This window comes from Scatophagus argus, chromosome 4 (assembly GCF_020382885.2).
Source record: "Scatophagus argus isolate fScaArg1 chromosome 4, fScaArg1.pri, whole genome shotgun sequence".
Classification (NCBI taxonomy): domain Eukaryota; kingdom Metazoa; phylum Chordata; class Actinopteri; family Scatophagidae; genus Scatophagus; species Scatophagus argus.
This window is the reverse complement of record NC_058496.1, coordinates 19,063,967-19,080,301: the sequence shown is the minus strand read 5'-3', so window position 1 is coordinate 19,080,301 and position 16,335 is coordinate 19,063,967. Positions and strand designations below refer to the sequence as shown.

The following is a 16,335-nucleotide window of genomic DNA, read 5'->3' as shown; positions in this document are numbered from 1 at the left end:
TTGCGATAAATACTGAAGCATGTTTACATTAGAGACCAAAAAATCTGTCAAATTTCTCCTTATGTGTGAGATGCTATAGTCTGAGCCCAACATTCAAAATCTTATAGTAAATTTGGAATCGAACTGAATTTTCGAATTACGCTTATTCTGGAAAATCTATCTTGATTAATTCAGTGGAAAAAAAAACAAAACACTGAGTTCAGTAACTTTAAAGTTTATTTTTGTTTTGTTTTTTTGCTGTCTGGGGGTGGCAGAGCAAACTGTTAACATTAAGTTAACAATGAGGGTATTAAAGCTGTGTTTTAGGCCACCTGACATATGTATGTCCAATATTCATGCTCCTCTTAGCTTGATTTTGAGAGTCTTGTGGGGAATGTCTGCCTCTTTATCTGTGAAGTGCTTCACTATGTGTCTGATTTTGTGAGTTAGTTGACAAAATCTGTTGCTGGTCAGGTAGCGTAACTGAAAACAGCTGGCTGCTGCAGGTGGGAGTGATACTGATGGGATTTGTGAGACTAAAGCAAAACAGTAAAGTTGCAGGCTGGAACCAGAACAGCTACAAAATCTCTTCTTACATTTGAGGAAAACTAGAGTTGGTGATAATTCTCTGTGGGCTTATTACTTTGAGTGACCCTGGTATACATGGTCTTTAAATATATTATAAGTAATTAAAATAATGATTGAAATTGCTTCAAAGATGAGCTTTTATTGTACTGTAGTAACTAATATTTACCAGGTTTTAAAAAACATCCTTTCATATACATCTCAGACTGTCAAACTCACCAGTTTTACAAACAAGACAGTCTCACTGGTTTTTTACATAGTTGCAAATTGCAAAATAGTCACACAAACAAAAAGCATGTGTGCTTAACAATCTGATGAAGTCCAGTAATAACAAGTCCACATAGTCATTACTGTGAATTGTTTATATGAGGACAGCTATGTAAATATTACTGTTTCGATGCTACCAATCAAGGAGTGATTAATGGCTGCGATGCCTCCTCCATATCAACATTTTCCCTCAAGTGTTCACTCTCAAACATGATCTTTCTGTTGAAATGCTACCACATTACCTGTGTGGATACCTTTGTACATATACAGCAGTTATGCTGTGCTTTGAGTCATTCTTTTTTAACACATGGAGAACAGACACACCATTAAGTGATCTAGATAGCACTGTGGAGAAAAAAAGTAAAAAAAAAAGAAAAACTCAGTAACATAACTTTTAGCATCAAAAGTGTTGGTAATGGCAAATGCACCATATGCTCCAATACAGAGTCACTGCAAGCACTTTAACATGTCTTGGCAGCAGAGGTACATTCATCCATCCATCCATTTTCTATACTGCTTATCTGTCAGGGTCACAGTGGGGCTGGAGCCTGGACTGGTCGCCAGTCAATTACCAAGACAACCACACACACTCACACACTCAAGGCAATGTAGAGTAGCCAATTAACCTAATGTGCCGGAGTACCCGGAGAAAACCCACGCAGGCACAAAGAGAAGACCGGGATGTCTAACAAAATCAAGGACTGTGTTCCATTTTAGGTAACTAGTTCTAAGGCCTTGGACCTTGGCCTTTGTACATGCTCTATCCCTGCCAGGGCTTTACAGTATGGCTAAGGCAGCCTGGTGGGACTTTTGTTTAAACATGACACAGGCATGGGTTTAGATACTGAACACCATTCCTAAATTATGTGTAGCCACAGTAAAAACAGCCTGTTGCTGAACACATTTTTTTAAGCTTGACTTCAAACTGAGTGACAAGTCCTGGGGCATAAATATGACCAGGTGAGGGGAGAGAGGTGCGGCTAATACAATGAGGCAGCATATATTATATAATTGGAGAGTGATAACGTGTCAGTTACAGTTAGTAATATAAAGATCCCTGACAAATACTAACTAGTATTAGTAACTTACACTTTTTACACTTTAATGCTTACATGGAGCTTCTAGGTTTGAAAAGTGAAGCCAGTGCCTTACATCTGCATTCTTTCTAATGATCAGCAGGGGGAAACTCCACTGGTTTCACATAGAAGTCTGATTATATGTTAGCTTGTGAGAAATGAGCCTAATTCTCACTTGATTTCTTACCTCAGTAAACAGTTTCCTAATCAGTTTGTAGTCTCATTCGCTAGTTTCAAGTCTTCTTCAATACAGAATGATGTTGACTTTGAAAATGATGATTCCATTTCGTGTAAAATAGACCATAAAGCAGGGTATGCTTCAGGGCGTGGCTACCTTGTGATCAACAAGATGTTTAATCAGAAAGTCCCCCACCATCTCATCCAAATATGGTCTCTCCAAAACCACGATGGTGAGAGGTGTAATGCCAAAGTAGAGGCTTCAAAGTGTTAGTCAACAATCCGATGGATACTTTTTTTTCCTGTGACATAGCATCTACCTGCTGTTACACCTGGTGGGTTCAGTTTAGGTGAGTGCGACCCACTCATAACTAGTGGGGACATTGCTTGCAAATCAAATTCTTTTGTTTTTATATTTTAGATATAAGAGCTTTAATGTGATTCAACTTAAACGCTCTGAAATTACACAGATAGGTTCGAGAAGTGACCTAGAAAAACTAGTATATGTCTCCCACACCAAGAGTTTGGGAGTAAAATTCAGAAATCTATGGACTACTGTGCATAACATGATCGTTTGAGAATCACATCTATTGTATAATCAGTGTCTAGAAGCTAAACTCTGACTAGTTAATGCAGATTAATTTCCTCTTCCATCCGTTATGCTCATCGCAGATCATTTTGAAAGGGAAATTTGATGCATATTTCATATTCATTAACTCAAATTAGGCTCGGCTTGTTCATCAGCATTCCCACATCAGTAAGTGCCTGCTGCCATTGCTGCTCCTTTCTGACTGACAGCCCACCCTCCCCTCCTTCTCATAACCTGTTTCATTATCCCTGCCACTCCACTGTGTCCCATTCCCATTTAAGGGAGTTGAAAAATTACGAGCCATTTTACCTCAACTTACTCTGTCTCTGGGTACCAACTGGTGACATCTCACTACAATTACCACACATAACTGCATGTGGCTCTGCCAGGCCAAGTGAAATCTCCTTGCTATCTTCTGGCCCAAGTGGATTAGCAATTAGAAGAGCCTGAGGATGTCCTCACCATAGCCCTTGGCATAGGCCTGCCTTATATCAGTGGAAAACGCAACCACAGATAAGGGCGATCTTAACGGGAAGGCTTTGTCCTGGCTCAGTAAGAGACAGCAACATTGTGTATTGGATTAGTATGGCTAATCAGAGAAGGAGATCAGTGAAGAATTGGAATGTTATTGATTAGGACATGGGCCCTCAATGCCACTAGGAGCACCTGATAGCATCTCTTATTTACCAACTAGCCTGATGAATCACTAGGCACTGATAAAGCTGACAATGCCCTTGAGTTCTCCAGCAGCAGACACTAACGGAGGACTATGTATATCTGCACTGTGTGCTGTACAACAACTGAGGATAGGTAATTCTGCATGGAAATTAATTGCATTTTTTTATAGATTATTCTAGTCCTATCTTTAAAAAAAAAGCAAACAAACACAAAACACTGCAGATTAAATTTTAGCAAGTTCATTTGAATGTCACTTCTAGGCATGAATGTGATCAGAAATTTAAAGACCTGGAACTTCAGGTTTCAGTGTTAATCTCTCAACAGTTTTTACCTAGACCAGCATTCAACAATCGTACAGGGAGAAATCCATCATAGGAGAAAAACAGATACCTGCTCTTCCACTCACAGTGGCCCCACTGGACCAGAATGCAATGCAGCTTCAAGGCAATTGACATTTTGTGCAAGGGCCAGGGTGCAGACACACCCCAGTGTTCACAGTGGGTGAAACAATACATTTATTTGCCCGCAAACTGCTCTGAGATTGAAGGCAAGAGTCACAACCCTTGTTCAAAAACATTCTGGGAAATGTAGAAGTGAAGTAGAAGTAGATGAGGCAGGTGGATGGTGAATGAGTGTGCCAAAGACACTTTATCATAAACCACTGTAATGCCCTGTGAAATGATGGAAGAGGATGGAAGATTTTTACATTAAAGGTATAATGTGCACTAACCTAAAAACAATGGAGAAACTCATGCAAAAGTAATGTCCCTCAATCATCACTTAATGAGCCTCTATAAGTCTGTGTTGGTGTCTGTTGCAGAGGCTCGGCCCTCTGTCTGTATTTTCTTATTTTCTTACTGCTGCTGTGTCAGGATGTTTCTGGGCGTCAGCCTTTGTGCAGGACTGTGTAGCCCCCAGCCAATAACAGTGTGAGGTTGGGATTCTATAAAAAAAATAGCAGCCAGGTTACAGATGTCTCTGTTTCTCCAGTCTCTGCTCTCTCAGTCTGTCATTAAGAGCTGCAGGTCTGTCTGTGTGAGCTGCACAGGGACAGACAGGAGCAGATAGACAGGAGGAACTTTGAACTGTCTTTACAAACAGCAACTGATATATTCTGCATATTATGCCCTTAAACTTAATTTTGACACTTAACTAAAGACTGGAGAGTTGGATGAAGCACAGAAGAAGAATTACTTATTACTTATTATTGACATATATCAGCTTAACAACACAGAGAGATGATTAGGATGAGATATGCAAGGACAGATATAATAATCAAGATGATTTCCTTTATTTTCAGAGAGAACATGCACTGCCATATTTGATGCAGCTCAATGCAATTATGAGGATATCTTGATGAAGTCTCTAGTACATGCCTTCTCATTATTAAAAAGATTTCATCCACCTATTTTCATGCTAACGAAGGTATATTGAACCACAAAAGTGAAAGGCAAAAATTGGATAAAATCTTACTGGCTTTATTAAATCTTGAAGATTAAAATTTTACATCTGTGAAGACCTTCTACAAATTGTTAGAACTTATAATAAAAAAAAAAAATCAATGCACTGTACAAGTTTGAACATATGCCTCTGAACATGACAAAATGTCTTTCTGTAGTTGATGTCAATACATGTGATGAGTAATTTGATTAATTGATGATATATTTAGGAACATTGTTACACTAAATTACAATATCAAATAAAACTTTTGGTCTCACATAATATTGTGGTCCTTGTCCTTTAGAAGGGCTCAGTGTAAATTTACTGTAAGTTTAAGACCATCATTCTGTTCTTTGATAATGAATTGCGATGGTGCATATTCATAAATAAAGTTATGTTTTATTATTCTGCTTGAAAATAATTGACGCAAGGAAACCCAGAGTCAGCCTTCAGCGGTACTTGTTGGTTTTGGGGTCTCTGGAAAAATAATGAACCTTCCATTAGGGTCAGTGGTGACACAACAACAAATTAATGCAGCAAAGCCCCTAGCACTGTGGTTGTGTTAGTTCAGGGACCTCCCCGGGGTTCTTTATGGTTTTCCAGAAGGTCTCCAGCAAAAAAAAAAAAAAAAAGGAGAATATGTTATTTTCATTCCAATTTCATCCATAAGTAAGATAATAACAGAGTATGTGACTACTTTGCTCATTGGTTCCATGCAATTTCTTTAGTAAAGCTGAATCTAAAAGCAAAATTGCTGTCAGATTGGGGACCCTGGGATAAAATCTTATCAAATGGGGCCTAGTCGTCTAATTTGTGTTAGTTTAGGGGTCTTCTTAGTTAGTGTTTTTTGAAATTTGAGAAGTCTCTGAGTTTTCAGACATTCATCCTTTTCTTGAATAAAAACAGTGACAGGTGCTTTCATTAAAATCATATTCAAAGCCTACTTATGATGCATATGATGCCAGTTACTTCATCAGAAGACTGTTTGGACACATTATTAGTCAAGTGAATCAGTCTGTTGGAGCTTGGATAAGTTGGTACAGCTGTCTAATTTTTATAGCTATCTTTCATGTCTTCTACTCTACAAATAACACCGCTGATATCTATCGGAGACATGAGAGCCAGAGAAATATGAGGAGAGCTATATGAAAAGAATATTACCTAGGCCGAGACCAATATGGGATTAGGATTTTACTCAACGGTGTTTGGGATGTCAGTCTGTAAAGCCTGTAATGGAATCTGCCTCACCCTGGCATAAGGAGCTGCAGCCAAAGAATTTCATTAGTCTATCAAACAGTGGGGAGTTCAAGTGAGATGATCACAAGAATGAAAATCTGCAGGAGAATATACACAATATCAGCAGGTTCATTCTACAGTTACTGGTTTCTGCTATAAAAAAGCTGGACCCCCCTATTGAACATCAACAATAGAGCATCCAGATTGTCCTTGAAGCAGATTTTCACCTTACTTTATGGTGGCCTGCTGAAAGGGGACTTTGTGCATATTTATTTCTTATGAAACAAGTGAATCACTTCTCAAGGAACTGTGATATAGCAGTAATGCAGGATAGATAGCTGCTTTAGAAAAAAAAGGGACCTCAAAAATATTTTGGTATTATATAAACAAGAACAAGGAAGGTTCATGGTCATTTGCCAAAATGCTCACATAAAAATGGTGATAATGGGTGAAAAACATCTGTTGAACAGGCTATTACTTGCAAACTCAAATAAATATGTGGCATTAGGTCGCAAACTATTGGAAAAAAATGGCTGCATACATTTTTCCTAAGACAAAAGCTACTTACTATGTTTCTGCCTGTTACTGCCCGTAGCAACAAACTAAAGGAAAAGGTCACACAATTATTTTTATGCCTTGTGATTATTTACTGATATTCAGTACTTGTTTATAGAACTTTCTGTCGACTATCTGCTGCTTCAGGCAATGAGGTTGATCAAAGTGGTAAGACGAAACAGTAAAGTGGCAGAGTGGAAAACCAAAACATGAGCTGAAAGATGCTTAAGTGCTCCTTGGAGAGTGCACTTTCAAATGATAATTCCCTCTTGGGTCTGTAACAACTGAATCTTTTTACAACAAGGAATACCTTTACAAAATCAAATTATGTACAAAAATTTAATGTAATCACATTTTTGTGTCATGTTCCATAATTTGATTTAAATAAAACTGTACTGCACTGTACAGTTTGGAAAAACAGCAACTAATATGAAAGAAATAAATGACAGCAGTAGTTATAGTTATAAGAAGAAGCAAGAACAAATAAATAAAAAAACAACAAATATTATATAACAAGTAAGTACACACCAAAGGCACTTAGCAGGAGATCCATCCATTAATCCATCCATTTTCTTCCGCTTTATCTGAGACCGGGTCGCAGGGACAGCAGGGCAAACAGGTCCTAGGTGGCCCCGACGACCCAAACCCTGGACCAAAACTCTGGCTATGGGAACATGGAATGTCACCTCACAGGGAGGGGAAAGAGCCTGAGCTAGTGCAGGAAGTTGAGCGGTACCAGCTTGAGATAGTCGGGCTCACTTTCACGTACGGCTTGAGCTCTGGAACCCAACTCCCAGAGGCTGGACTCTCTTAGCAGGAGATATTAAAGACAAGCATACAGGTACAACCTACAGCAGGATTTATCCTTAGAAATATAGATCTGATTTTTTCCCCTTTTTATATATGTAATCTCCAATCTTTGAGTCTATTTCTGACAGTTGTTCAGATGAGGTCACTTTTCCACTCTCAATATAAGGGAGCTTCTGTATTTTTTCATCCTCTCACTAGGGTCTGTTCACTCACCAGTATAGCAGTTTGGATCAGTACTGTATTTCCACAATCTATCAGTTGGTCACCCAGCACTTATAACCAGGGAATTCAGACTCATCACCAGTGATCTCCTTAACATAGTTGTGGACTTTTGCTTAATTATATATAAAAAAAATTAAAGTAATGACAATTAGTAATTAGTGATTGGGTATGTATGGTAGTGGCAATTGATTAAATAAAATATTTAAATGAAGACACCCAATTTCTGATCAACACACAGTAAAGTAAAAAGAAGTTAATCCTTACTTTTGTTTGATGCTACTTAGTGTGATTAAAATTTATATCAGCCTCAGGAGATAAACTGAGTGTAGGTGGGTTTTTCTCAACTCCATCTCCTCAAGTAAATTCCGTCCTATTTCCTATTGTGAAAAAACCCTCAGCGCTTCCTCACACAATTGTCATGAATACCTTCCTGTCTCACCAAATCTGGGAGACACTCAGCGGGATGCCCGCTGGGAGATCTGACTGATCCCCTGGGTGCTGGTTGTAAGTCAGTCCCCTCCCACCCATATGTCCAGGACAGCGGGGGAGCTGTCACTCATCTGCGCCACCTCTCTTGGCACTTCCCTAATCGTGATTTCTGCCTCCAACCAAGGGAGTCTGAGAGAAAATCAGCATCAACCTGATGCCATCAGGGGGAAACTCTTTATCCTTGTTTGTTCTAAAAGAGGAGACGTGCTTATGCTGTTAGGACTTGCACATTCTCCTTTATGCGATTTTAATTGAGGCAGTTAAGCCTCCCTTGGAGGAATCTGGCTATTAAGCACTCAGAGATTCATACAAACATGTTTCAGCATGGAATTCCAGTGTTCAATAGTAACCCATAAAGCAGAAGGAAAGTGAAGGCAGGGGGGGCAGGGGGTGTCATTGACCTTTCTTTCCAGCATCTGTGGAGTGTGAATGTTATCATCGGTGAGCAGCAAGCGGACAAAGCTCTCACCTTCATACACTGCAGAAGCAGTCTGTGTGTGTGAGTGGGTGGTATGTGCCTGTGTGTGTGTGTTTGTGTGTGTGTGGGCGATGATTATTTATCTGTCTGTACATATTTTCATGTGGTTTATGTGTTTGAGAGTTAATGTGCATTATGTGTACAGTTTGGCCATCTGGGTATAATTTGCTATTTGTACTGCCTGTACTGGTATTGCATGCATGCATGTGATACATTGTTTGTGTAAAAGAGTGTTTGTGCTTGTGTGTTGTTAGATACACCTTACGGTGACACCTTACGGCCCTTCCAGCTACTTCGCTGTCACAGTCTCTCCCCACTTGTCCAGTACGACATGTATATCTCAGGCTGAAACATAATGGCCTCTAAAGCCAGGATTGATGTTATCGTTGCCACGGGGTTGCTTTGTGAGCCAGTTAATGGGGTTGTTAACCGAATGTGGCCTGGACAATACACCTCACACACATATACACACACTATATATCCCTGGGGGGAAAGGAGGGGGCTATAACTTTTCTTTTTCTCAGAGATGATTTTATTTAGCCTTACCGCATGTTTGCTGCCAGGGCTGAGGACTTGGCTGTAAAGTTAGATATTTTTTCTCTCTCTTTCTTTCTTTTTTTTTTTTTTTTTTATGAGAGAGAAAGGGGCCCTTTGTCGCTACTGATGAGTCAGCAGGTTCGGCTTTAATACCTGAGCCGTCACAGGAGTATTGATGCATGCACTAGTGTTTTTATATCCAATTTTGACCCTTGTCGAAGTGCATGGGGACACTTACTTGAGAAACTGAAGATGCAGAACGACTCCAGAAGCCACTCTGTGCTACATGATTTCAGCAGGATGAGATTCAGGACTGGAAAGATGACTCGAGGAGAGGGAGGGGGCAACGACATACAACACAGGTCCCTGACTGAAATCGAACCAAGAATGCTGATGTACCCCAATACCCCCAAGTTCACTGTTTTTCTCTGTGCTCATTTGGCAGCACTGCACTGCAGCATACCAATAAAATTACTTGCACTTGTGGATAAAATGAAGCTAATGCAGGTATAATTTAGATAAATTTTGCTCAAAAACTCAAAGTAGTGTCGTCCCAGTGATTAGAATTAATGTGCTCAATATGGTGTGGTCTAAATCGCATTTTAGAGATGCCACCTGAAGCAGAAACAGGATGAATGTGGAAACAGAAACTAAACACCACCTCTCTCCCCTAACTCCCTGCAAACATCACTGCTGAATCCAGTTACAGACAAAATGCTTTGCTCATGATGATTTTACACTTGAGGAGATTGACTTGATGCATCAACCTGCATTTAGCTCCCCACCCAAACACAGAGAGAAAAATACAGAACAACAAAATAGCAAGATGTGTTGGTTGTTTGCTGTATGTTTTGGGTTTATCAGGCTTGATTTCACATTTTGCAGACTTGAAATGGTGTATCATTTCAATTGACGTGGCTGTGGGGTTGGCACTGTCCCTGGTAACAGAGCTAAGGAGTGGGCATAGAGCCTAATGGAGTTTGGAGATAAAAGTTTCTCTTTTATGGGAGGGATGAAATAAATGAGGTGCTATCAAATATCCTTCCCCAAAAATATAGGTGAAATAGACTATAATGGCTCTATGCACATGTGTGTATGTCTGTGTGCCCTGGGCTCTGTGTGTGAGTTAGCTGTTGGTATGCGATGTGTGCAGAGTGAAATGGTGGCTAATTTGGGGACTGAACAAAGCCTCAGGACTTTAAGTGCTCTGGTTACTGAACAGCAGGGAGAGTTTTCAGAACAGTACCTGCAAGACTCTCCTGTCAGCATTAAGTCCTAGTGTTGAAACCATGCCTTACTTGGTGAGCTAGAGTGGATGTAATGAGACCCTGATGGAGGATGGTGCTAATGCACAAATGCTGTTCTGAGATCTAAAGTGATGGTGTCGTCTGTTTTACTTGGAGATTTTAACTGTGACTCTTACAGCATGGAGGTGGTACCCAGGCAAGCACATGGGCACAGAGGCATAAAACAGAATGATTATTGTCTATTATTAGCCTTATCATACAGGTCTCCCAGTATCAAGATATGTTTCAGTGATGAGGTACAGTTGTTACATTTTCTCTAAGGCAGACTCAAATTGCAGAACACATACACATATGACTCAGAGTTAGAATAGTCTTTATTGTACAGACGTGAGGGTGTGTTAGAGAGAACCCTTAGCTTAGGAGTCCTCCAGAGGATTGGTGATTGAGTGATCCTAACTGTAATGGCATTGGTGTGCCTGGTGAGTGTCTGAGATTCAGGAGGGTTGAGGTGAGCCAAGATGGCGGGGATACTCCAGGGCTGCAGGTATCTTCAGAGATGAGCACAAAGAGAGCTGGACATAGCAGACAGAACAGGAGGGAGGAGTGAACCTAAGCACAAGGAAAAACAATGTTACCAGGGATACAAATACTGGCCTTGAAGAGTAATACCACTAAGTGTGACTGTACAATCTGGGGGAAAGTGGATGAATGAACCAGTCTTATTGTACCGCTGACTTGGAGTGGAGTTGATTGAAGGTAACGAGAAGGAACTGTGCAGGTGAGCTGGCAGGAAGAGAAGCTAGTTCCACCAAGACACTAGAGAGGGTAAACAAAGGAGAACACAAGGAAACACAGGAAGGATGCTGACGGATCCTGATGGTAGCTAAAAATGTAGATAATGCAAGAACATGGTTATTTTTCCTTCTTTCAAGTAGGAACAACATTTGAAAACTATTCTTTGTAATAGTCATGTTTTTTCTACCTTGCAAACAAAATCTTATTAATTTTATATTTTAACAAAATTATACATTTTAACAGCAAGTCACACTTGTATTTTTAAATGAGACAGGTAGTAAAGGGTCCTGTGCATCTATTGAGGACCTAGCTTTTATGTAGATGTACTTTTCTTTAAAAAATAAATTGAGGTTTTGTGGGTCACTATTGGCAAAAGTTCCACTGTTTTCAGTCTGCAGTTCTGTTACACATACGACCTGCTTTAAAAATGACCACATACAAACACCTACCTTATTTAGCATGGATGCACAGAAATGTATTGAAAAACATGCTGATAAGAACACCTAGAAACAATTTCATTTCCACTGACCAATGTGAAAGATGAATTTAAAAGAAATAGTATCTATTCCATTCAGTATTTTTTCTAAGCCAACCAGAGAGGTTTATTGAGTAGAAAAGAACCTCTAATCAAAGGTTTGCACCTGTCAAACCCACTAACTCAGAAGCCACTGTCATATTTCACTCGCAGTTGGCTGCATGTTAGCAGCAATTTCATATGTCTTGCTCCCAAGTCATGGGAGCTGACAGTTGAAGGTAGCGACAAGCTTATCACTAAAACCTTTTATTCCTCAACCCATTTTAAATTACATATGCTGGCTTATGGACTTATATACCACTTTTCTTGTCCCCTCAAAGTACTTTACAACACTTTCATATACTGACAGAATGAAAGATGCAGACCTGATACAGTGCTTCCTATCCAAAGCACTCCATGATATTTCTTTGCTTAGCCATAGCAAATAGGAGTAATTTGATGTTCAGGATCTTGTATTTATGTAACCATTTTTGACCACTTGAGAAGTGATAAAATGGTTAAATGCTGCTCCAGAATACCTCGTTAAAACAGTAAGTCAAACAATAACAAACAATAAGTCAAAGGCAAATTTCAAAAAATGGTCTCATTACAATGAACTGGCAACTATGGGTAGTCACATCATCTCACATAAATATGATTGGGCACATGGAATCCACAAGCATCTCAGCTATCACGTCTTATGAAATTTATGCAATTTCAAGACCCCATCATTCAGAGATACTCAAATGCAGAAAAGCTTGAGATTAACATATAGTGGGGATGTCTTTAAAGGGGAGATTCAAAGGTACGCATAGAACCCACTTTCATTTAGATGTCTTGAGGTGAGAGGTCAGGTGATTCCTTTAGAAAATGGCTACGCCAGTTTTTGCCTCACTAAAATTTAACCTAAATTTGGAGCGTTACTTTTCTCTCCCTAAAGAAGCTTGCATGGCATAGTTGGCAAAAATGAATACCAATGTTGTGTAGTTTCACATGATAACACATATCTTAAAAAATAAGATTGCCAGAGCATTTGAAAGACAGTAACATCACTTGAGATGGCCGGAATTCCCACATTTAAACATCAAGCCATTAGGACGACAGTTGTTTTAGATGTATTTAAAACCAGTGCATGATGAGCCTAACCCAAGGGTGTAATTTCCACTGAGGATGGGAGAGGAGACGTGTCCCCATCACTTTCTTGTTTTTTTATTTATTTTTTATTAAACGATGACTAAAACACGGTGTTTTCTTACTGCCAGATGGGAGGTCTGTGTTGCACATCATCTGAGTCACCTTCAGTTACTACTATGTGCTCACAGTAGTTAAACTGTTACTAGGTGACTAGATTTTGCCCCACATATTGCCTCTCAGGCAGCATGCAAGCTGTTCTACCTTATCAAAGAAGATTGTTGGGGCTGCTTGTGGGGCAGAACTGTGTACACTACCCAGGGCTGAAAAACTCTCATAAGCTGCAGTGTGTTGAGCTCTCTGGGCGCACAAAGGTTTTATATGGCGTAACAATAGTTATCAACAGTATTAGGCTCAGTCAAAGTAATTGCAGATTATTCTTGGTTTAGTGCTTTATAATGCATAAAGTTATGTGAATTTTTTGTATCCTGCCATTAATAGTGAAAAGGGATTGCAATAATAATTTATTATTATAAAATTATATTATATAAAAACCTGTAGCTAATACTAACCAACATAATATTTAGATTGCTGGCACTCTTCCCAGTAGGACGGTTGTCCAACATGTTTGAGTTTCATGTTTTGTTTTGGTATAGCTCCCCCCCTTCTATTGTGTTTGCTTCACTTTCTGTCTTTGGTCTTTTACCTTCCACTGTGATTGTTTATCCTGCCAACTTGTTTTCGCCTGTATCTAGTTCTTCCCAGTGCATATATACCTGTGCTTCCCATGTATTCAGCTGCTAGTTCGTAATGTGCCCAAGTATCGTTCGTCCCAGCGTTTCCTCTTGTGTTGTGGATTCTTGCCTGCCCATTTGACCCAGCCTTTGCCTGCTACTTTGGGTTTGTTTGTCTTACCTGACTGCTCACCTGTGTACTGAAACCTTGCCTGTTCATTAAAGCCTATAAGTGTTTCTGTGTCATGCATTTCTCTGTGCCGTGTAGCCTTTAACAACTACTTGTATATAATTTTGCTTGTTTTCTTGTTTGTTTTTTGTGTGTACATGTGTGTGTGTGTGTGTGTGCATGTTCTTGTTTTGTTTTGTTTTGTTTTTGTTTTTTTCATTCACCTTTATACCTTTTTTGAAATTAATTTATGCCTCAGATCATCATCTGATAATCGGGGCCGACCATCAGTAGACCATCAGTAGATGGTCGGCCCCGATCGAGATCCCAGACCAGATTTCTCCTCCATTTGTCGGGAGGGTGGCTTAACAGTAAATGATTAAAAATATGCCATTTTCTACAAAGTTTAATAATGATTTATGGGATAGCACCCCATTCCCATTATACCTTCATTTGATGGTTAACAGAAGAGAACTAGAGGAACTATGTGGAAGAGGGAGAAAGATGACATAGGACAAAAGTTTTCTTCTGAATTCAACCCCATGACGTTGAAAGCCTTTAAGCAGAGTTGATCCTAAGCCAACATTTTAATGAAGTTTTTGTCATCCCCATCCAAGTTAATAAGCCAGACTATGGCATATAGCTCTCTGGATCTCTGAACAGCCAAAACTCAGTTCTTCCTTCAGCCATCTTGCCATCTTGTCTTTTTCTGAGTGATTCAGCCTTTTTGGATGGATTTATCAAGTGACTCAGGAAACTGCGAGAAGGGGATTGGGGAGGAGAGCAGATCAAGCGGTTTACTCTAATGAGCTCTGTCAACAGTGTTCTGCCTATAAACAAATAGGGCTGACAGATGACACAGTGGCAGCACTCGTTTCCGTCTTTTCGGCGAACCACCTGTCGATGCTAGTTTGGACTCCAGGAAATGTGTCGCTCTGTCGAAAGGATTTTTCTCTCTCTTTCTCCATCAGTCTGTCTGTCATCTCTTTCCTATTCTTCTTCTCTAAAACACAGACTCACACTTTTGGGCATCGTGAAAAGTCATTAGTCATTATTTTCTCTGCTGTCTCTCTTCTGACACGTAAACCGTCACTTGCCAGCTCTTTGTCGCTGCTTGAGAAATTATGAATTATGCTTGTGTCTCACTCTCTATGGGGGCAGTAACTAGGAGGCACCAACTGTAGAGCTGCTGCTTTGTTTATCCCTTTTCTTTAGCATGGATTTTAGTTTCTCTAGACCTGTCAGTCACAATTTAAACTACCTTGGTCACCAATGACACCACGGTGCACCATACTGAGACAAACCTCCTAATTTGTATCAGCATTTTACAACTTGTCACGTGCGTTTGGTGTGACAAAAAAGGATGAAGCCCACTTTTCTATTGTTGTCATTTATACCCAACACAGTGGGGACCGCCTGCCACTAAATGTTCTCCATTTCTTAATTTTACCGTGCATGCCAGCATGGATCCATTGGCGAAGCCCCGCTGCCATTCACCCGAGTTTAATTGGTATTCACTTGGAAGCCTGCTCAGTGCTTCACAAGCTGTGCAGCCGCAGTATGAGGCTGTTTGACTTTAGTAAGAGCATGTCAGATTAAAGTGTTATTTATAAGAGAGAGTCTATGCACAAGAGCTGGAGTCAAGGGTGAAGGGTAGTTGTTTGGGCATTGGTCTTTTCCAGTCCCCAGCACACCGCACATCCCATGCCTCTAATCCAGCCATGGGTATAAGGCCTCCAGGCTGCAAAAAGCTCTGAGGAGCAATGAGAATACACATGTGACAGGCCCTAAGCCGATGACTCATATTAAAATTGGGTGCTGTATACCCATGTGAAGCTATATGACAGGGTGACGAACATTTCCAACGGGGGGCTTGCAGCGTGTTGCCTAAGAGGATTTTCAAATAGAGAGTGTCTTTTTTCTCTTCTTCCACTTTAATGCATTCAATAGAATAAAAGTATTGCGCAACACATGCCTTTTGTGTTGCACAATATGTTATATTGTCCTTGTGTCACTTGCACAGCAAGCCCACACATGCTCTTTGAAGTGGTTAAGTGTAGTCCAAATTATTAATGGTAATTCTGCTACAGCTGATTTAGCTTTTCTCTTGTTAGCAGTGCTGAGCGCTCAAAACATACAGTGGAGGCCCCCAAGGGACTGTGTTTCTGCCAATTTCCTTAGTGATGCTCTCAGAGCTCAGAAGAGAGGGGGAGAATGCACTGATTTAGGAAGTGTGTCAGCCTTCCCTAAGAACTTATGCATAACTAATCCTGTAAAACCCATTGATCACTGAAGCAAGCTCGCAGAGGTATTGAGGTATTGATTAAAGATTCTGTAAGGACCCATCTATAGAATGCAGGGCTTTCTTATTCAGTTTATTCCTTTAGCTGTAGTCCTGAACTCAGGCTGTAAATGTCGCTTTGAGGCCTGAACTCTAAAAAACCAGACTGAAAATACAAATTTTTAAAGCCCATCCCAACCCAAGACCCAAATCTATGCTGTCAGCCATGATGATAGAGGTGGTACTGGACAGATTGAAAATACATTTGTACAGACATTTATGTTCCCCTCAATATCAATTACCATCACTTCTGTGATTCTCTAAATTTTTCATTAGGTCAAAATTT

At 40.0% G+C, this 16,335-nt stretch overlaps 1 protein-coding gene across 2 annotated transcripts in view; it reads left to right on the top strand.

Annotated features, from left to right (window-relative positions):
- The window catches only part of unc5db (unc-5 netrin receptor Db), a 161,876-nt gene that overhangs the window by 75,629 nt on the left and 69,912 nt on the right, over window positions 1-16,335 (top strand). The window lies entirely within an intron of this gene.